The sequence below is a fragment of the Salmo salar genome, chromosome ssa17 (genome assembly GCF_905237065.1).
Source record: "Salmo salar chromosome ssa17, Ssal_v3.1, whole genome shotgun sequence".
Taxonomy (NCBI): Eukaryota; Metazoa; Chordata; class Actinopteri; order Salmoniformes; family Salmonidae; genus Salmo; species Salmo salar.
Genome location: NC_059458.1, coordinates 1920859 through 1944314, shown reverse-complemented (window position 1 = coordinate 1944314; position 23456 = coordinate 1920859). Strand labels below are relative to the sequence as shown.

The 23456-nt window shown below is 41.1% G+C and overlaps 2 pseudogenes; both read right to left on the bottom strand.

The window, feature by feature from the left end:
- LOC106561341 (E3 ubiquitin/ISG15 ligase TRIM25-like) overlaps positions 1–23456 on the bottom strand; it is a 552627-nt pseudogene that overhangs the window by 92212 nt on the left and 436959 nt on the right.
- LOC123728122 (ubiquitin-conjugating enzyme E2 H-like) overlaps positions 12904–23456 on the bottom strand; it is a 32107-nt pseudogene continuing 21554 nt past the window's right edge.

The following is a 23456-nucleotide window of genomic DNA, read 5'->3' as shown; positions in this document are numbered from 1 at the left end:
TATGTTATGTTCTTTTTGAACTCTGTGAACATTTATTTGGGCTGCAATATCTCTTAACTCTGCGGCGGAGATAATTCTGGGTCTTCCATTCCTGTGCGTCCTCGTGAGAGCCAGCTTTCATCATACGCTTGATTTAGCACTGACTTACTTTCAAAGTTCTTGAATTCTTATACTACTTGTTCTTAATTAATAATAACTGTCGATTCTCTTTGCTTATTTAAATGTTCTTGCCATAATATACTTGGTCTTTTACCAAATAGGGCTATCTTCTTATACCCCCCCACCCACCTACCTTCAACACATTTCCATTAAGAAGGAAAGAAATTCCAAAAATGAACTTTTAACAAGGCACCCCTGTTAATCAAAATGCATTCAGGGACTACCTCATGAAGCTGGTTGAGAGAATGCCAAGAGTCTGCAAAGCTGTCATCAAGGCCAAGTTGGCTATTTGAAGAATGTCAAATATAATATATTTGATTTTACTTTTTGTTTACTACATGATTCTATATGTATTATTTCATAGTTTTGATATCTTCATTATTATTCTAGTGAAAATAAAGAAAACCCCTGAATGAGTAGGTGTTCTAAAACTTTTGACCGGTAGTGTATATACACATTTTGTTGTCCATTAAAAATAACATCAAATTGATCAGAAATGCAGTGTAGACATTGTTAATGTTGCAAATGACTCTTGTAGCTGGAAACGGCAGATTTTTTTATGGAATATCTACATAGGCGTACAGAGGCCCGATTATCAGCAACCATCACTCCTGTGTTCCAATGGCACATTGTGTTTAGCTAATGCAAGTTTATCATTTTAAAAGGATAATTGATCATTAGAAAACCTTTTTGCAATTATGTTACACAGCTGAAAACTGTTGTCCTGATAAAATAAGCAATAAAACTGGCCTTCTTTAGACTAGTTGAGTATCTGGAGCATCAGCATTTGTGGGTTTGATTACAGGCTCAAAATGTCCAGAAACAAATAACTTATTTCTGAAACTCATCAGTCTATTCTTGTTCTGAGAAATGAAGGCTATTCCATGTGAGAAATTGAAGATCTCGTACAACCTGTTACTACTCCCTTCACAGAACAGCGCAAACTGTCTCTAACCAGAATAGAAAGAGGGTGGGAGGCCCCGGTGCACAACTGAGCAAGAGGACAAGTACATTAGAGTGTCTAGATTGAGAAACGGACGCCTCACAAGTCCTCAACTGGCAGCTTCATTAAATAGTACCTAAAACAGTCTCAACGTTAACAGTGAAGAGGCGACTCCGGGATGCTGGCCTTCTAGGCAGCGTTCCTCTGTCCAGTGTCTGTGTTATTTTGCCCATCTTAATCTTTTCTTTTTATTGGCCAGGTGCGGCTTTTTCTTTTGCAACTCTGCCTAGAAGGCCAGCATGCGGAGTCTCCTCTTCACTGTTGACGTTGAGACTGGTGTTTTGCGGGTACTATTTAATGGAATAGCCTTCATTTCTCAGAACAAGAATAGACTGACGAGTTTCAGAAGAAAGTTCTTTGTTTCTGGACATTTTGTGCCTGTAATCAAACCCGCAAATGCTGATGCTCCAGATACTCAACTAGTCTAAAGAAGGCCAGTAATTATTGCTTATTTTATCAGGACAACAGTTTTCAGCTGTGCTAACATAATTGCAAAATAGTTTTCTAAAGATCAATTATCCTTTTAAAATGATAAACTTGGATTAGCTAACACAACGTGCCATTGGAACACAGGAGTGATGGCTGCTGATAATGGGCCTCTGTACGCCTATGTAGATATGCCATAAATAATCTGCCATTTCCAGCTACAATAGTCATTTACAACATTAACAATGTCTACACTGTATTTATGGTCCAATTTGATGTTATTTTAATGGACAAAAATTTGCTTTTCTTTCCAAAACAAGGACATTTCTAAGTGACCCCCAAACTTTTCAACGGTAGTGTATATTAGGTTATATACTGTTAAATCTTTATAGGGTTTAAGTCTAAATAATGTTTTTAATAGTTTTTGCCACTGATAATGTAAATACTTATTAAGCCAGAATTGTGTGTTTTTTACTCGTTTTAATTATAGTTATTTAAAAGCCTGCTTTAGAATACAAATTAGGGGTTAAACAAGACACTTGGGATATTTGTACTGCTGCTGGTCAGTATTTAAAGCACAGGAGGTTGGTGGCACCTTAATTGGGGAGGACAGGCTCGTGGTAATGACTGGAGCGGAATCTGTGGAGATGGTATCAAATATATCAAACACAAAGTTTCCAGGTGTTTGATGCCATTCCATTTGCTCCGTTCTGGACATTATTATGAGCCGTTCTCCCCTCAGCAGCTTCTCCACTTATTTAAAGATAAATAAACATGTTAAAAGAGCTGTATGTGGAGTGTCCCAACATTAACTGAAAACATTTTGGGAAGGTGAGGAATACATACACTGCAGGTGAGGACAGGAAGTGTAATATTTTGATCAAGATAGCTATTTTATATTATTCTATTTTATATTATTTAAAGCTGAGTCTCAGCCACAAACCCCTCATAACCTGTCTGTCATTGAGATATCTTCTGCCACAGGACAGAAGTGCCAAAAGTCACACAGACAATTGTTAACAGATTCTCCCCAATATGCCACAGGTTTTTCTACAAAAGCCTATACTGACATCCTAGTAAGGGTTCTACAGTGCTGCCATTTTGGGACATATTTTCCTAAATATTTTGCTATGCTACCTGGAATGTTAATTTGGGAGCACCAGTGCCCCCTAGAAAAAAATCACCCAAGTAATAATTGCTGTAATTATATCTTTGCTGTCCCATAGCCTCAGTAGTATGCAAGCATGGAGATGAGCTTCAGGAGATGAGCTTCAAAAGAGGCTAGGATTCATAGGACAAATGTGGGGCCTCAATCTTAAAAATCTATTTTTCTGGTGCTTCTAAACCCTGCATTTTGTAATTGCTGACAATTCTTATCATTAAAGGGCACTCTGCAGTCACTACATACATTTTAACTTATAAAGAATGATATACTGTAAATCCTTTGATTATTGAAGAGTTTAACTTAAGAGCCCCAGAGCTTAGTTCCACTGTCGTACCCCATCAGAAGCCAAAACAGGGCTCTATTCAATCTGTATCGCTAAAGCATTACAGACTGCGTAATAGAAATGTAAAGGTCATTTCAGATTGAGCCGACATATGCAGCATTTACCGTAATGCTGAACTTCCGTGATATGGATTGAATATAGCCCATGAGCTTGTTTTTACAATATTTGTCAACAAAGTGAATGTAAACAAACACTGTTTAACCTCCAAACATGGTTCAAACTATAATCATGGATGAACAGTCCTTGCATCTATATATGGCTCTGTCAATGACTTTGAGTGTGGTTACATTTCTCCAGACCCTAATACCTCTAATATTTGTCATTGTGCTCCTAAATTGTTCAACTTAGGAGCAGATGTCACGTAGAGCCCTTGCTGTAACATAAGAGGTAATCTCTCTACATCCTATTGACTCTAGAGGAACTCAGCCCTGTTCATTGCAGATACCCAGTCTAAGGCCAAAGTCTGCCTCGCTCTCTACCTCATGCCTACCTAGCCTACCTACATAACCTACCAACATAACCACTACCCCCCCCCCACACACACACTCATATGCTGTTAAATCATGTTTCTCATGCTCTAGTTTTTATATTTAGCTTACAGTAGGCCTATCATGTAATATACAGTGCCTTCAGAAAGTATTCATACCCCTTGACTTATTCCATATTTTGTTGTTACAGCCTGAACTCAAAGTGGATGAAATGTATTTGTTTTCTCACACAATACCCCATAATGACAAAGTGAAAACATGTTTTTAGAAATGTTAGCACGTTATTGAAAATGAAATACATAATGTTCTCATTTGCATAATTATTCACACCCTAGTCAATACATGTTAGAATCACCTTTGGCAGCGATTACAGCTTTGAGTCTTTCTGGGTAAGTCTATAAGAGAGTTTTGAACACCTGGATTGTACAATATTTGCATTATTATTTTCAAAATTCTTCAAGCTCTGTCATGTCTTGCCATACTGTAACTAGGTCACTCAGGAACATTCAATGACGTCTTGGTAAGCATCTCCAGTGTAGATTTGGCCTTGTGTTTTAAGTTATTGTCCTGCTGAAAGGTGAATTCATCTCCCAGTGTCTGGTGGAAAGCAGACTGAACCAGGCTTTCCTCTAGGATTTTGCCTGTGCTTATCTCCATTCCGTTTTTTTTATCCTGAAAAACTCCCCAGTCCTTAACAATTACAAGCATACAATAACATGATGTAGCCATCACTATGCTTGGAAATATGAGTGGTACTCAGTAATGTGTTGTATTGGACTTGCCCTAAACCATAACACTTTGCCATCTTTTTTTCTGGATTAATTTAGTGTGTTGTTACAAACAGGATGCCATGTTTTGAATATTTTTACTCTGTACAGGTTTCCGTCTTTTCACTCTGTCAATTAGGTTAATATTGTGGAGTAACTACAATGTTGTTGATCCATCTTCAATTTTCTCCCTATCACAGCCATTAAACTCTGTAACTGTTTTAAAGTCACCATTGGCCTCATGGTGAAATCCTGAGCAGTTTCCTTTCTCTCCGGCAACTGAGTTAGGAAGGACGCCTGTATCTTTGTAGTGACTGGGTGTATTGATACACCATTCAAAGTCATATTTAATAACTTTACCATGCTCAAAGGGATATTCAATGTCTGTTTAAAAAATATATATCTACTAGCTGCCATTCTTTGCGAGCCATTGGAAAACCTCACCGGTCTTTGTGGTTGAATCTATGTTTGAAATCCACTGCTCGACTGAGGGACCTTACAGTTAATTGTATGTGTGGGTTACATAGATGAGGGTAGTCATTAAAAAATCATGTTAAATACTATTATTGCACATACATAGAGTGAGTTCATGCTTATTATGTGACTTGTTAAGCAAATGTGTACTCCTGAACTTATTTAGGCTTGCCATAATAAAGGGTTGAATACTTTATTGACTCAAGACATTTCGTTTTTTAATTTTCAATTAATTTGTAAAGAATCTATGAACATAATTCCACTTTGACAATATGGGGCATTTTGTGTAAGCCAGTGACACAAAAAGTCGGGTGTGAATACTTTCTGAAGGCACTATATTATTTTTGATTAAACATTAATAATGAGCTATTTATGGAAATTCTACTGTAATTTTCTAAAGAAAACTTTGTAAAAATGTAGAACATGTCTGGATCAATTTCAATGGGACTCACCTGGATAAATAAAGAATCATTTTAATCGATAAAATGGATCATGTTCAAGTTCGTTGACAACATTTACTCACTCAGCTCAGATTACGTCTCCTTTCCTCTATCTGCACTGAACTGGCATGCATTTTCAGATAAGTGCAGATGAGAGCAGGAGACAAGGAAAGAACCACTATCCTACTGCCAAAATAAAGGAAACACCCAACATAGTGTCTTATTAGGGTGTTGGGCCACCACGTGCCACTAGAACAGCTTCAATGCGCCTTGGCATAGATTCTTGAACTCTATTGGAGGGATGCGACACCATTCTTCCACAGAAAATCTATAATTTTCTGTTTTGTTTGGATAAACTTAAACAACCTTTAAACCCCTTATGCTACTTTGACTCACCTCTTTAAAAGTCACTAGGTCTTTTTTTCGAGCCATGGTAGCCAAAATAATGGGCAACTGGACATTTTATACACTGACATTACGCACACGAGCATTGCAAAATACATTTACACATACATGTTATTCAATCATTTCATCAAAACTGCTTGTGCGCTCAACGAGCGTCTGCGTAGCCTGGTGCTAAAAATAGAACTTGGTTTTATTTTTTGACTCCGAGCCTTTTCAAGTCCTGCTTCTCCCCATCTCCTCACTTGGTTTTTAGGGAGCATATACCCACGTGGGTGATTGAAAGATGAACTGAGGTCCACTCTCAGTCTAGTTGGTGGTGGTAATGCACCTTAAAGTTGGTTGCCAACCGCGCATATCATTTTATTTATTTTACCTTTTATTTAACTTAAATGTAAATTATTTAATAAATCAATATTTAAATATAAAGTCCAAAGAAGAAGAAGAAAAAGAAGACTGAAGGAGGAGAGATTGCTAGAAACTAACTAGGTTTATTCTTAATAGTCGGGATTAGAGGGACCTTGCCCGGTCTATTCTCAGCACTGCTTGATCGGATGTTAATTTCTTAATTAACTTGGGAACCACGAACTGTGTTGGAGGCACCTGCTTTCGGATATACTTTGTATCACTTATTTAATCAAGTGTTTCTTTTATTTTTGGCAGTTACCTGTATATACATGCTGATCTGAGAATGGCTATAACCAAATTCAGTAGAGGCTTATAGTACTTATATGTCGGTTATGCCCTCTGCTGGGCAGACTTTGTACGACATCTGAATTATCTTATTCTGGTGTTGCTGTCGTTGTCAGGCTGTGTTTAAAGAAATATGGTAGAAAATTGAGTCCAGAGCATGGTTACACCAATCAAAATGCTTTGAAATTTACACGGGAGCGTGAGCAGATGTACACTTCAGGGAGAATGTGAAAATCAGACCGCAGAATAGTAGTAAAACAGTTCATTTTGAAGGATTTTGTTTTCATATTTTGTTTATTTCTTTACTAACGTTACAAGGGGAAGCACATTTATTTACCTTTACAAACGTCTGTATTTCTGGCCTTGTACATCCTGAAGTAAGGGTTAAAACAAATAACGTAGGTTTCAAATATATATCTCATAATTCAAATTGATACTGTAATGACTGTGTCCTGATGCTAAATAGCCATAGGAAAGGGGTAATGTCCGCTCACTGACCACGTTTACATGTGCACAGTATTCCTGATAGTTGCTGATATTCTGCTTAATTAAGGTCTTATTCGGGATAAGCTGTTTACATGCACCATTGATATCCCGTTCAAAACTATCCCTGTATCCGTGAATTAATGGAATATTCCCAATTGAAGTTCATATGGGTTAAAATGGAACAGTAACTTAAATGTGGACACTGACTGTAGGCCTATAACCTTTCACATGCAGAATAATATAATTAATTCCTGCAGAATTATGCATTTCTTGCAGTTAAATTATACAACATATGTTAATTTTGTCAGCAACCTCTTGAGAAAATGCAAATAAACATGTCATGGTGTTATCTTTGACACTGTAGCAGCAGACAGTTTTTCAACCCACACAAAAAATATGCACACAAAAGCAAACTGAAGTCTGATATGAAGCTGTGTTTAATCGTTTTCTCAGCTTTTAACGTCCTTAAAACCGGTCAAACTGATGACATTTGGACATTTTGCACATAACCAATCTTTCAACTGTTTTGGAGTTATTGCGTTTTATTCCCAGTCCCAAAACAGAAAACTTTACCGATGTTGCGAGATCCACTCAAGTGCATTCATTCCATCAATGTGGACATCATTCTGGTGTAACACGTTGTAGGCTATCTAAGACAAATGGCCTACCAAATGACGAAATGATTAACAGAAAGCTGTCTAAATTAAGGGTGAGTAGCAAATAGGTTATATGGTCCATTACCGAATATCAGCTATAATGTAACTCGAACTGCTACTTTTTGGAAGTGATTTGTTTGACAATGCGAATGACATCAAACAATACCAACGATATGCGAAACAGCCTGCGCAGACCACGGAAAACAACATAAAATGGGATAAGATGTTTACATGCCACGGTTCCCATCTAAAATCAGAATATCCCAGGCATTTTATCCGGGTTTCAAGCTTTTTCAGGTTATTGTAAACGAGTATGATGTTTTGCTATGTGTTAACTCAAAATAGAATACTTGAGTATCCCGAATAATAACGGGATATTGGTGTGCGTAAACGTGGTCACTGATTTCTGCTTTCAACAAGCCCTTGCAACTCAGTAAACAGTGAGAGCAGACATTACCTTTTTTACTTCGTTACTTTTTGGTCTGCTTCTGTGCAAAGTTGCCACATAGACAACATACAATATATATACAAAAGTATGTGGCCACCCCCTTCAAATTAGTGGATTCGGCTATTTCAGGCACACCTGTTGCTGACAAGTGTATAAAATTGAGCAAACAGCCATGCAATCTCCATACAGACCAAACATTGACATAAAATGGCCATATTGAAGAGCTCAGTAACTTTCAATGTGGCACCGTCATAGGAAACCACCTTTCCGAGTGGTGCAGCAGTCTGGCACTACATCGTTGAGATGCCTCTAGCTGCATCTCAGCTAGAGGCATCACTACAGACCCTGGTTCCGATTCCAGGCTGTATCACAAACCGGCTGTGATTGAGAGTCCCATTAGGGTGGCTTACAGTTGGCCCAGTATCGATCCGGGTTTGGCTGGGGTGGGCCATCATTGTAGATAAGGAACAAATTATTAACTGACTTGCCTAGTTAAATAAAAGGTGAAATAAATTTCAACAAGTTAGTTTGTCGATTTCTGCATAGCTAGAGCTGCCCCGATAAACTGTAAGTGCTGTTATTGTGAAGTGGAAACATCTAGGAGCAACAATGGCTCAGCTGCGAATGGTAGGCCACACAAGCTCACAGAACAGGACTGCTGAAGCGCATAGCATGTAAAAATCACCTGTCTTCGGCTGCAATACTCTAAACTGCCTCTGGAAGCAAACAAATAACTGTTCTTAGAGCTTCATGAAATGGGTTTTCACTGGCCGAGCAACCGCACACAAGCCTACGTTTACCATGTGCAATGCCTAGCGTCGGTTGGAGATGGTGTAAAGCTTGCCGCCATTTGACTCTGGAGCAGTGGAAACGCCAGTTCTCTGGAGTGATAAATCACCGACGGACAAATCTGGGTTTGTGCAGATGCCAGGAGAAGCTACCTGTCCAAATGCATAGTGCCAACTGTTTAAGTTTGGTGGAGGAGGAATAATGGTTAGGGCTAGGCCCCTTAATTCCAGTGAAGGGGAACTCTTAATGCTTCAGCATACAATGACATTCTGGACAATTCTGTCTTTCCAACTTTAGTAGCAACAGTTTGGGAAGGCCCTTTCCTGTTTGAGCATGACAAATGCTACAGTGCACAAAGCGCGAGGTGCTATAGGATTGGTTTGTCGAGATCGTGTAAAAAGAACTTGCCCGCTGCGCAGGGATGAATTGGAACGTTGACTGCGAGCCAGGCCCCTAATCTCCCAACATCAACCGCGACCTCCCAAATGCTTTTGTGGCTGAATGGAAACAAGTCCCTGCAGCAATGTTCCAACATCTAGTGGAAAGCCTTCTCAGAAGAGTGGAGGCTATTACAGCAAAGTGGGACCAACTCCATATTAATGCCCACTGAATTTTTTGAATGGATGGTTGTCGAGCAGGTGTCCACATACTTTTGGTCATGTAGTGAAGTTACACACCATGGCTGTGGTAACCATTACAATACACCACATGTATATGTCTGGTGCCCATGTTATTGGGACAGAGTTACCATAATGCTAAACCTACAATCATAATGTGTACTGAAAATTCTAAGCGCCAACTCCAACCATCTCAACACTAAAGCAGTTCCCCTGTCAGTACAGACAGTGTGTTTTTCAATGCACGATTATTTCAAATAAATGTAATTTTTCCTGTCTCATTGACTCTCCTGTTCTTAGTTTAATGGAGGCAAAATACAAATGACAGACAAATAGCAACAATAGCATCAGAATGTAGGGATGAGGTGGTTGGGATATGTTATCTGTAACCATCTAACTTCAAACCCTGAACCCTAATACGTTACATGTTATTGTCAACATTATACCATTTTACAGTTGTTGCATTTTGTGAAAAGAAAAACAAAGGATTAAATCAATTGGGATTTAAATTCCTAATGTTTACGACTAGGATGTCACCAATGAAAGAGATTGGTTTTCTTAAAGAAATACGGATGATACATCTCTTCTCATCTGACTCCAAGACAAGTGGCCAGTACACTTCTGTAAGAGGCTTATGTCAGTCTTATCACATGTTATGACAGTGTCTTGAAGCATTCTGACATCTGCTTTGAGCAAAGAGTCCCCGTCATTATACCAGTAATGTGCAACCAGCTCCCTTGAGTCTAGGACCTAGACCTTTCACTTACATCACTAGTAGCATATTGAATTGATGCACAATGTTTAGAAAATCATAGGTGATCTGTCATGTACAGAATGGACAAAGATCCTCTCTTGTGTGGAATAGACAACCATAACCAATTTCTGTCTGAAACAATCAGAATGTGACCTATAGGATATTATAAGAACTAAGCACACAGATGAGGATAGTAGATAGGATTTGGGCACATGGGGATAGGTTTGGGCACATATAGTTTACTGTGGCAGGAATGGGACACCCTGTGTAGGTTGGATGAGCAGCCTCTTAATCGATCACAATAGTAAGAGAGAAGAATCCTGGAACACTCCCAGTGTGGTGCTCCTGAGTTAGTGATCCCACAGGCTGTAAACCAGAAACACTGTCTGCCAGCCAGTCTGAGAGCATGTAGGTGTGTACTCATCTAGCCTGGGTATCAGACAGTGCTGTTTCTGCTTTTAGACCAAATTTACAACAAGAACAACACGACAGGAGTTGGCTACAGCAGAAACAGCCAGACACCCAGGCTAGATGAGTCCACCTGCACACTGAACTGAGAATACAGACAGAGGGGGGGTTGAATAAGGGAGAGGAGACAGGATGCAACATGTCTTTGGAGGATCGGATTGAAACCAGGAGAAAAAAAAATAAGTCAACTCCAAATTAAAACAAAATGTGTTTATCTGTTCACCTTTACAGGATGATAAGCTTTGAAACTAGCTTGATATAGAAGAAATAAAACCATAGGATTATAATACGACTCACCACCCGGCACACTAACAAGCCCTAAACTACACATTATAGTTGAACATAAGCAATAGGCAAAGTTAAGAAGGTCAACAAGGACCTGGTTAGTTCCCTCCATCCCACCCCAGCCACTCCCCATTCCATCCTTCCCCATCCCTTCCCTTCCTTCCCATCCTTCCCATCCTCTCCATCCCAACGCCACTCCCCATTCCATCCAACACGTCCCAAGATACCTTCAAACCCAACCCAGCCCCTGCCCCTGCCCCACACAACTACTCAATCCAACCCAACCCCTAGATCAGGGCTGTCCAGTCTTATCTACAGAGGGCCAGACGTTACAGCTCGAGGCTTCTGTTTCAACCAAGCACTAACACACCTGATTCAACTAATAATAGTCTTCTATGAAGAAGGCTGAGAGGTCAAACAGTGCTTGAAAAGAAATGAAACCTGGCTTATATACTGGCCCTCAGTGTGGATATGACTGGACACTGCTGACATCTAGATAGAAACCCATCCATCACACAAGAGGTGTCTTTTTCTCTTTTTCTACACCGCGTATATAAACTTAACAATGCTCTACACATCTTCACTTCTGTATCATGTCACAAGGTACCAAAGGATGCTTGGAGAATCACAAACACTTTCCTAAAACGGAGAGGAGGAGAGAGGACAAGAGGATAAATAGGAGGAAGAGGAGGGCTAAAGCAGTGACTGGTGCATTAGTTTAGTGACAGACAGCTCCTGGTATGACAGTAGTTGGTCTCTGTGGTTCTCTCCTCCAGAGCGACAGGGCCAGTGTGTTGTCTCATGTTGTGTGTTAGGGTTGTCACCGAGGACGACAAACTACTATGGCTCCAGTAGTCTGGTTTCTTCCATTTGGGTCAGTTGGGTCTGAAAACATTAGATTGGTTCTCTCTCACACAGACACATCAGAGACCCCCTACCCTCCTTTGTAGAAAACAACAAGTAGCAAGCCTCTGAAGGAGTCACTGAGCAGAGAGGAGAAAAAGAGAAAAGAAAGGATGTTCAGTCCACCTTCAACACCCCTTTCAACTCTGGTGTTAAGAGGTGTGGTAAGGTGTCTCTTCCCAGTTGGTTGGTGCGCTGGTGCTCCTGACTACAGGGGTAAAAGGCGTTTGTTTACAGAACAATTTCTTTCATGACAAACAGGGTGTGGTGGTTGGATAGGGATATACTGGCCTTTGGGGTGAGGCCTGAGAGAGAAGTCAATGGCAGCCATTTGGATAGGTCTGGATGAAACCCACTAACTGATCCTTGGGAAGGGGGTGATCATGTGGTGGTCCTGATGGTAGCTTCCAACCCCCAAAATGTGAAAGTCAACAAGTGAAATTGGATCTCAAAGTGCGATTCCTTATTGTGGTAATGACTCCAGAAACAGTGGGCCGTGCACTAGAGTCAGAGAGCTTCTCTGAGAGCGAGGGTAAAAAGCTGTGCCTGTCAAAACAGTGATTCACACACTAAATCAAATATAGAACAATTCTGAGAATTAAAAATCAAACTAGAGTGGTGGGGTAGCCGGGTTACTGAGTATAAACATTCCATCCCTGTCTCTCCCTCATGAGAATGACAGTCTGACCCTCTTGTCTTCCCATGGTGCACTGCTCTCTGGTCTCACCCCATCAGTGTCTATCAGGGTTGAAGGTCAAAGGTAACCTAAAGTAGCAGGCACCTGAGTTGAGTCCCCACATCCGTTTTTAAGGGAAACCGGTTATGTTGGAAAATACTGTATCCCTGAAAAACGGAAAATACGCTTTCTGCCTACCCCGCGGATAAGTGGGTCAACGAGAATACGCCCAGACCACAGCAGAGGGAATTTAAGATCCTGGGAATGCTGCACTCCTTTCTGGGTAAGAGGGGGTAATAATGTGGTTGTGGTGGTGGTGGAGGGGTACAAGGTGGAGGTGGTGGTGGAGGGGACTATGACTGAGTTAAAACAGGATATCTAGACGAGGTGACATTTTAACATTTCACACCGCCACTTCTCATACATATAATCCATAAAAATCCTTGTTTAGTAATAAAAAATGGCCATGTTTATATGTATATAATAGTCTGTTTCTGCTCTTTAGGAAATTATAGTCTGTGTGTGTGAGGGGAGTGGGGGTTGTCTCCCCTTCACTACAACTCCATGTCCTGAGCCTCATCCTCAGAGAAGTCTGACCATGGAACTCTCAAAGACAGTCGCCTCCCTCCTCCTGCTCCTTTAGAGCCTCCTCTGTCGCATACTTCTGGGAGAGATACTCTGGAACAGAGAGAAGGAAAGAGGGAGGAGTCAGACGGGCAATCTGGTGTGTGTGTGTGTGTGTGTGATGTGTGTGTGTCTCTCACCTTTGATCTTGTGTTTGTAGTCCTCTGGCCGGTGCAGGTACATGGCAGCAGCGTCTCCATTGAGGAGGATCGATGGGGTTGGGGTAGGCCAGCAGCTGGGGCAGGAACGCCTCAAAGATGTTGGTCAGGTCTGCAAGGGGAGGAGGGACGACCAGAGTTTTACATTATGGAGGTAGAGAGATGATAATGTGCACCCTACTCAAGGCAAACACTCAATGAGCTGTACTAGGGCTGTGGCAGTCGGTGATTGTCATGCAAATAACTAAATGGTCTCACAGTAATTTACCGTTAATTAACAAACACGTTTAGCATCTCCCGGCTTCCACACATAGCCTACAAGTCACTGATGCAGACCTTTGGAACATCTACATTTTAAAAGTCTAATATATCCATGTAATATAGCCTACATTACAATAAACCCATTATTTATTTTAGACAGCTACTTATGTTAGGTCCTGATCTGGCTATGCCACAGGCTGTGGGCTACACTAGCTCATTTAGCAGACAAGATTTGCTTAGAATTCCATGGCATTATTTTATAGTATGAAGAATACAACTGCTGAATAAAATAGAAAGGATATTATCCCCAAACGATTTCTGATGGAGTGTGCACATGCGGCTATTCTGTGTTGAGCCGTTAAGAAACAGGTCCTTCTCTATATGCTTAATTTAGAGTTATTTATACAACTTTAGTTGTGATACAAAAGTTAGGACTATATGTTATAGATTTTTATACATTCCAAAGCTGCATGATGCGACTGTAATGATGATTTGAAAAAAGGTGCATGAAAGGCATGAACTCTGCCCTGTTTCTTGCGCAGGCTGTACACATTTCATCAGTCTCTCATTCACAATTTGACAAGCACTTGATAATATTCTCCCCTATCAGACATTCTTAAATGAATCTGGTCTTTACATATAGCCTACTAATAGTACTGTATGTGTGGAATTATTTTTTATTTGTGGATTGTTCTTAAATCACTTTGCCTACAGTTGGAAGGAAAGGCATCACGCGCAATTTGGGCAGATTATTGTTGAGTTGTGAGAGTCTGTGAAAAGTAGAGAGCCCAAGCCAGGCATATCACAATATTTCAAAATACAATCACGGGAAAACAGTGGAAAGAAAAAATATTATTGCTGTAAAGAGAAGACAATGAAAAGACTAATCTGTCTTTAGTTATCAAAATTCTCACCTTATTTGAGTGAACATTATAGCCTATCTTATTGGCACCAGTGGACAGCATCCCAATATCCCCAGTGAGTGTGCACTGCGCATATTCACTATTTATCATTGAGTGCTACTTAAGTTTGTTTTTTGGACAATCATTTCCTCCTGCAGTTAAGATGAACATCATATTCTATTTGTGTAGGCCTATTATATGGACGTCATTTTCACTGATCGGTTTGTCAGTGTCAGTAGAGTAGGCTACCATGTAATTTTGTCTTATTAAAAAAGATTCTGCTAATGTCACCAGTCATATAAAGTGTAGTAGAATTGCATGAAATGTGTTTTTTAAAAAAGGCCATTTTTCCCATGCAAAGAAAGAAAACCACGTCTGATATAGCCTATAGCCTGCTCTACATTATAGTGCTCAGCCATGCATTGAACTGTCTTTTTTGCAAACAGTTATATTACTAGCCTAAATGATGACTATCAAATCTGCTCATCACATTAAAGAGTAGGCTCTTAGTCTGCAAATGCAATGATGCATGGAATGCTTTATTATAAAGGTGAATTTTTATGATGAACATTAGCTTCCCAAACTTGAAACTCACATGCAGCCTATGTATGCCAGGTAGGCTACACTGGTTGTAATGTGCTTCATTTTAAGAATTGAGCAATAAATATAACAGCACGAGAAAGATGGGATCCTCTTTTAAATAGTGGCCAGTTAAAACTCTGTTTTCACACATGATTGTGCAATGACTGGGCTTATAAGAACATGTTTCACTAGGCTGTCTATGTGCTCTGATCGTGTTCCAGGGGTCCTAGGCCTAGTCTATAGGCTACGTTTGGAGTTATTTAGCCAATTTACAGTACCACTCAAAAGTTTGGACACACCTACTCATTCAGGGGGTGCTTCTTTATTTTTACTATTTTCTAGAATAATAGTGAAGACATCAAAACTATGAAATGACACATAACTGGAATCATGTAGTAACCAAAGTGTTAAATCAAAATATAGTTCATATTTGAAATTCTTCAAAGTAGCCACCATTTGCCTTGATGAAAGCTTGGCACACTAATGAGCTGTGGAGCTTCTCAAAGTAATGTTTTCTTCACCTCAAACAGCAAGCAAACAAAGTCTGTTTTTACATCCATTGAAAATGACAGTACTTCCTCAATATATCCCCCTTTCGATAACCCCTCGGCATGGTAAATGACATGCTCTGATCCAGTGTCTGTCCCGAACTCACTGTAGTGGGAAACAGAGGCCAGAATTTTTTTATAGAATGTTTCAAGCTTGCATAGCACAAGTTAATAGTTGATACAATGTTTCAAGTTCAGTGCAGACAGGCCATGCGTAGCCAATGTGATTTCTAGGATATTTATTTTCATCAAGTATTTTCTACCTGCAGGCTGCAATATTTATTTGTCGGCTTTATGTAGGCTATTTCCACATGTTGGCAATGGCAATAGAAGTTACTTTCTAGGTTTGTATCATTTTCATTTAGATATAATTTTGATTACTCACATTACAATCCTTTTGAAATGTGAAGATATTATAAATTACATGAAACAAATGTGCATTTGAAAACCAAAACTGACACAGATCGATAGAAATGGTGAGATAAATTGGCATTCCACATGAGAAAGGTTGCAGACTCCTCGTGCAGCCTATTACCAGCAACTTCAGGAGAGTAACTTGGCAGAATCTGTGAAAGCCAGCAGGAGAAGGGATGGTCGTGTCAGGTTAAGTATTATTATATTTTTCTGGTTATCTTGATCTCTGGCTCCCTTTTGAGTGATTTGTGTCTTATTTCCGTCACACAGTGTGCTTAGACAAGCATCAGACAAGCTAAATGCATATAGTTGATTTTATTCAAACACATACGGTGTGTCTATATATGGAAAGATACGCGTTTAAAAATTTCGACCCTTCAATTGGTGGAAAGAACAGATGACTTTCGGTCGACCAAGATTTTTGACAATCATGCTCAGTTGGGAGCTACTTAAGTTTATACAGACATTCCATACCTGTTTTTCCAGTCTGTCCCTCTTATATCAGCTTGTCACAGCTGCTCCTTACAGCCAACAGTCCAGATTTGATGAGAGAAAAGGTATGTACCCATGTCATGGAACAAACCATTCAGTAGGTTTCAAACATTGTCAAACTGAGGTGGTACCATGTCCATTATATATCCAAGTAGACATTTTGGAACTGTTACTCACCATACAGAGCTGTCCATGTCTGGTTGATGACATCTAGACACACCGTACCTGACCTGAAGGAGATGGGAGATGAGAGAGAAAGAATAAAATTAACAAATTGTGAGAATCATTTTGTGATAGGCATTAACATCAAACAAACATCATGGATAATTGATAAGATTGTCCAGGTACAACATCAACATGCATTAATTGCTAACTACTAAAACAATAATCATCATAAGAACTTACGCTTCATCAATATTGGGATGAAAGATTTTATTCATGAATCCCTGCGAGGAGAACAATAACAGTCAGTCTCCAAAGAAAACCTGTCGCTTGAAAAGGTGTTAGTCATTTCTATGATGCTTTCACCAGTTGAGTTTATAATTGTATATTACATAGAGAGTGTTGTGACCGATGCATTGTCACACTGTACCTATAGATGGAGACTTGAAGGGTATTTGTCCGGTAGGGTCTACTCGTACCTTCCATAACACCTCCTTCATACGGTGCTAAAAACAACATTTGATTAGAAACACACACACCTGCACATACAACCACATGTTCACACACTGGGAGGAAGATTGCCTCACACCATAGCAGATAATAACATACAGATCTTGCATTGACACAACTAGCCAGTGAGGATGTTTATGAGTTCAATCCCCTGGCTGAGTCATTCATTTTATTTAACCAGGCAAGTAAGTTAAGAACAAATTCTTATTTACAACGACGGCTTACCGGGAACAATGCCTTGTTCAGGGGCAGAATGACAGATTTGTACCTTTGTCGGCTCAGGATTCGATCCAGCAACCTTTTCGGTTACTGGCCCAATGCTCTAACCACTAGGCTACCTGCTGCCCCGGGATACCGAAGAATATAAAAATGGGACCTGATGCATCCTCTGCTTGGCACTCAGCATTATGGGTGTTTGCCCACTGCGATAGATCCGGTCCAGGGGGTCGTACTTGTACATCAAGACGACTCGTGCTACAGAAACAGGAGATTCCTGCCACTATGGAGCCGTTCTGGCTCAAGGCTACTTACCCTTGTGGGCCGTAGAACTTGACCACAAATTCGTTGAGTCCGCTGAGGATGGTAGACCTCATGCTTGCTCCGATGCTGAGCACTTGTTAAGGAAAAGACACGACGAAAATGAACTAACAAGGAGAGGGAAACAGTACAAACAAATGTTGAAATGTCTGTAAACAAGCAAATTAAATGAGCTACAAATAAGATACAATTCGTTGGGGGAGAAATGGTACTGGTCCAAAGTAGTGCACTAAATAGTGTGACATTAGTGGTCTGTGTGAAAAGCAACACAACATTTGACATCCCAATTAAGATCTGGCAAAAAATATACTCCAATCAGTTATAGAACCCATTGCCCTCTATAGCTGTGAGGTCTGGGGTCCACTCACCAACCAAGAATTCACAAAATGGGACAACACCCAATTGAGACTCTACATGCAGAAATTCTGCAAAAATATTCTCAGAGTACAACACAAAACCACAAATCAGGCATGCAGAGCAGAATTAGGACTATACTTTCACTACATGATCAAAATCCAGAAAATTGACGATTAAATTCCACGACTCCCTAAAGGAAAGTGATGCCCAAACCTTCCATCAAAAAGCCCTAACCTGCAAGATGAACCCAGAGAAGAGTCCCCTCAGCCAGTTGGTTATGGGGCTCTTTTCACAAAACAAACAGACCCCAGGACAGCAACATTTTTCACAAACTCCTGTATGTTAGGCAAAATACTGCAGTGTGCAAACCCAAGCAAGCAGAATGTGTGACCTTCTGTCAGAACAAAAGGTCAACCAGTGGATCAGAAACACCAACTGTAAATATAACCTAACCAGAACTAACAAACACCCACGACAACCTCAGACTCTACCCAGAACTAACTGTAGGTATAAGCTTCTCCCTGGGGAGAATAGGAACCAAAACAAGAAGAAATAACCAGTGTCCCATCAACTAGGGCTCTGGGAGACCAGGTTCTGGACTGATGAGAATCCCTGCCCTGATGCCACATACGGGCATCAATCACTGGGGTTCTGGGGCCCGAGTTAGCCTCTCCAGCCTTATGGATGGAATGACCTTCCAAATTCTGACACCTGTGTCCTGGTATTGTTTAGAGCCAATGAATTGTTACAGCTCAGTTGGCCAATGTTTTAGTTCATCAGGGTAAAGGTGAAGGCTCAGGGAGGAAAATAATGGGAAACTGGAAAAGAAAGAGAAATAGGAAAACAGAATTTGAAAGAGGAGAGGGGGAAGAGAGTTTGACATACAGCAGCAGCTGAGCCTCAGAGAGAGAAAGATAGAGACGATCAGGGGTAGAAAGGTTTCCATTCTGCAGCATCAGAGACCTGGCTGACACATGAGTTGGGTGTGTGTGTGCGTGCGTGATAGGCAGTTGTGTTGCATCCACTGTTGTCCAGTGTGACTACACAGTACAGTATGATCCAGATATTTCCGTGCAGAAATGTGGCCATTCAGACCAAGGACTGGAAACAACATGAGAGGGTTCTTCCATCGCCCACAGGTGGTGGTTGGGAGGTAAGGTGGTGCTGTAGGGAGTGATGTGTCATGATTACAGGATGTGGTGACCGAAGCAGGAGAATTTAGGGACAGCTGGAGTGTGTGACATGAATCCAGGAACCTAGTGTGTCTGTTACACTGACACACACACACACACACACACACACACACACACACACACACACACACATGCACACACACACACACACACACACACACACACACACACACACACACACACACACACACACACACACACACACACACACACACACACACACACACACACACACACACACACACACACACACACACACACACACACACAGGTCTTCCATGTCTCCATCATCCTGTCACTTCCTTCCCAGTGAAAAACATGACACGATCTCCTAAACTTCTTTCTCAATAAGGCAGCTCATAGAGCCCATCCCAGCTCACTAGAAGGCAAAAATGCAAGCTTGTTAGTGTACTGTATAATGAAGGTTGATGTAGCTTTTACCTCATGTGTCTTACACTTGAGGGGACTTCAAGTCTTATCCTCTTCATTCTGACAGCTCAAACAGGATGGAACGCAAGTTGAAGCAGGAAAGGATTCATCCAACATTCACCTCGCTGCGCGGGCTTCGCCCTCTAGGATCTGGAAATCTGCCGCTCACACCTGTACTTCTACAGTGGCAAGACAAAGTATGAGAACTCCTGGAGGAATTACCTGGATTTCTGCCCGAGTCTGGTCATCAAATTTGATCTGATCTTTGATCTTAAGTCGTCACAACAACAGACATAGTGTGCTTAAACTAGAAAGACACAAATTAGTGTCATTTCTATTGTCTATATTGAACAGAATTTAAACATTTGTACTTTGTAGGTCAAAGAAGTGAACCCCTAGGCTAATAACTTCTCTTAAAGCTAATTGGTAGTCAAGGAGTCAGCTAACCTGGAGTCCAAATTAACGAGCGAGTCGAGATGCTGATTGAGCTGCTGTGCCCTTTAAAAAAAGAAACTGCCAAAATGTGAATTTGCTATTCAAAAGAAGCATTGCCTGATGTAAAACCACGCTTGGAATCTAGAAAAGATGTGTCAGAATATCTAAGATAAGAATTGCTGACTTGTGCATAAATCTGGGGTAAGTTAACAGCCTTTGACATTCATCAGTCCACGTAAGACAAAATTGTCTATAAATGGAGAAAGTTCAGCACTGTTGCCACTCTACCTAGGGAGTGGCTATCCACCAAAGTGGATGACTACAAGAGCACAGTGTAGAATGCTCAATGAGGTTAAGAAGAATCCTTGGAGCGCAGCTAAAGACTTGCAGGAATCCCTGGAACATGCTGTCATCTCTGTTGATGAGTCTACGACATACTGAAACACTAAATGCATGCGTTTCATGGGATGACAACTAACGGAAGAAGCCACTACTGTCCAAAAACAAACATTGCTCATCGCCTGAAGTTTGTAAAAGTGTACTTGAAATGTTCCACAGCGCTACTGGAAAAATATTCTGTGCATGATGAATCGATACAGCTGAGTTGTTTGAAAGGGGAGAACACACCATTGTGTGGAGAAAGCCACAGCACACCAATATCAAAACCTCATTCCAACTGTAAAGTATGGTGAGTGGAGTATCTTGGTTTGGAGCTGCTTTGCTGCCTCAAGGCCTGTACAGCTTGCTCTTATTGACAGAAAGGAATTTTAAGTTTATCAACACAGTGTTGCCGGAGAATGTAAGTCCATCTGTCTATGCAACTGAAGCTCAAGAGAAGTTGGGTGACGCGACAGGACAACGCACCACACAAACACAGAAGTAAATCAACAAACAGAATGGCTTCAACAGAAGAAAATTCTTCTGGAGTGGCTCAGCGAGTCCTGGACTCCTCAACCCGATTGAGATGCTGTGGCATGACTCAAGAGAGCAGAACTCCACAAGAAATTCTCCAAGAATATTGCTTGAACTGAAATAGCTTTGTACAGAGGAATGGCCCAAAATTCTCCTGGACCGTACGTCTGATCCGCAACACAGAAAACATTTGGTTGTGGTTGGTGCTGCTAAAGGAGGTCAACCACTTATTAAATCCAAGGGTTCGTTATACTTTTTCCTTGCCACTAAAAAACCTGATAGCTAACTGCCACAGACCTTCTATTGACCTCACTGTTATGGTAATCAGTTGCAAACATGAACCCCTGGAGCCATACTCAGACCTGGGAATAACCTGTCTGTTAAACACAGACTCCACCCCATACCCAGAGCAGAGGGCCCGGGTGAAATAGCTTCTTACCAAAATGGTGTCTTTTCATGTCAATCAGGAGTGACCCACAGTTGGGTTGCTAATTAGAGCTTGTCTTGAGTTGCTTAGGCTAACGCTTAGGTTGTGGTTGGCGTGGTCTGTGGGTTAAAGAAAATGTTTATTTTACTGGGTTTAGGGAAATACCTAACCTAGAGTGGATGGTGGCAGATGCCACTGATTAGTTGAATCAGGTGGTGTGTTAGTGTTGGGCTGGAAACAAAAGCCTGCACAATTCTGGTAGTCTCTAGAAACCGCTAAAGAACAATGGCCTACAACAGCGAAGGATTTGGCAAGGCAGCCAGTGGTGACTGTGACCGCAATCAGACAGGACCTATAAATAAGCTTGTCGCTTACAATGATGCCTGGAACGGTGAATCTGGTCTTGTCTTTCAACAGGGGGCGTCGCCCCCACTAGACCTTAGGGGTCCAACCTGTGCACAAAACACAACACAGGAAGTTGCTGAGGATGCGCTCACAATAAGTCTGGAAACACAGCAATGGAAGGCATCAAACATCTGGAAACAATGTGTTTGATATATTTGATACCATTCCACTAATTCTGCCTCAAAGCCATTTCCATGAGCCCATCAATTAAGGTAGCCAACAGCCTCCGGTGGTGCACCTCAAAAAGACATAAGCAAACACTGAAAAGAACCAGAAGGTGCAAAGGGAAGAGACTAGGGCCTGACAGACAGACAGTCATGTGCTGTGTTCTACATTGAGCACACTCTACATTCACGGTCCTCTGCTGCCTGGAGTAAACACCAGCCAGGCCTCACACTGGGTGGCTGATACTCATGCACATGCCACATTTCTCCACTAGTGCTGGGCTAAAAACACTCCATTTACTGTGTGCAGGCTTTTCTACCAGGTTCATCAGATAAGAGTGCTGAGGCCTCAGAGACTAACATACAAGTCATAATGACTGAGTAAAGGCAACAGACAATGCTGGTTTGGCAAAAGAAAGGAAGGATTTACCGCAATACCCAGACCCCACCTGCTGCTAAGCTCAGGAACACCCACAAGTGCATAAACACGCATGCACACACAAAAACACAGAAAAACACAAAATATCCAAAGGCAAAAACAAACATTCTCTCATTTTGATATTTGAGCATATCTCCCCTTTCCAACACTCAAAAGTGCTGTGTGTGTGAACCTAATCTCAGGCATCACAGCGATGGCAGCAGCTCAGCTCAGGGGAGCCCCAGCTGCCTGTTAGATCAGCCAGTCTCCTGCATATACAGACAGACCCCTGAGACAGACCCCTGCCCCACTCAATAGGCCACTGCTCATTTAGTTGATACAGCCCAGATGTTATAGCCTACTGTTCATCCTTTATTTATCCAGCTGATCCAATTGAGATGATTGTCTTGAGAGAACTGCCTGGGAAGGCAGCTGATTACTCATGATATCCATGCATTGATTTCAAACCAGACAGTATACAGTGCATTCAGAAAGTATTCAGACCGCTTCACTTTTCCACATATTGTTGTTATGTTACAGCCTTATTATAAAATTTGTTAAATGTTTTTCCCCCCTCATCAATCTACACACAATAATAAAGATGAAAGAAAAAACATGTTATCATTTATAAAACATAAATATTACATTTACATAAGTATTCAGACCCTTTACTCAGTACTTTGTTGAGCGATTACAGCCTCGAGTCTTCTTGGGTATGACGCTACAAGCTTAGCACAACTGTATTTGGGGAGTTTTTTCCCCCATTCTTCTCCGCAGATCCTCTCAAACGCTGCCAGGTTGGATGGGTAGCGTCACTGCACAGCTTTTTTTCAGGTCTCCAGAGATGTTCGATTGGGTTCAAGTCCGGGCTCTGGCTGGGCCACTCAAAGACATTCAGAGACTTGTCCCGGAGCCACTCCTGCGTTTTTTTGGCTGTGTGCTCAGGGTTGTTGTCCTGTTGGAAGGTGAACCTTCGCCCTAGTCTGAGGTCATGAGCTCTCTGGAGCAAGTTTCCTCAATAATCTCTCTGTACTTTACACTGTTCATATTTCCCTCGATCCTGATTAGTCTCCCAGTCCCTAGC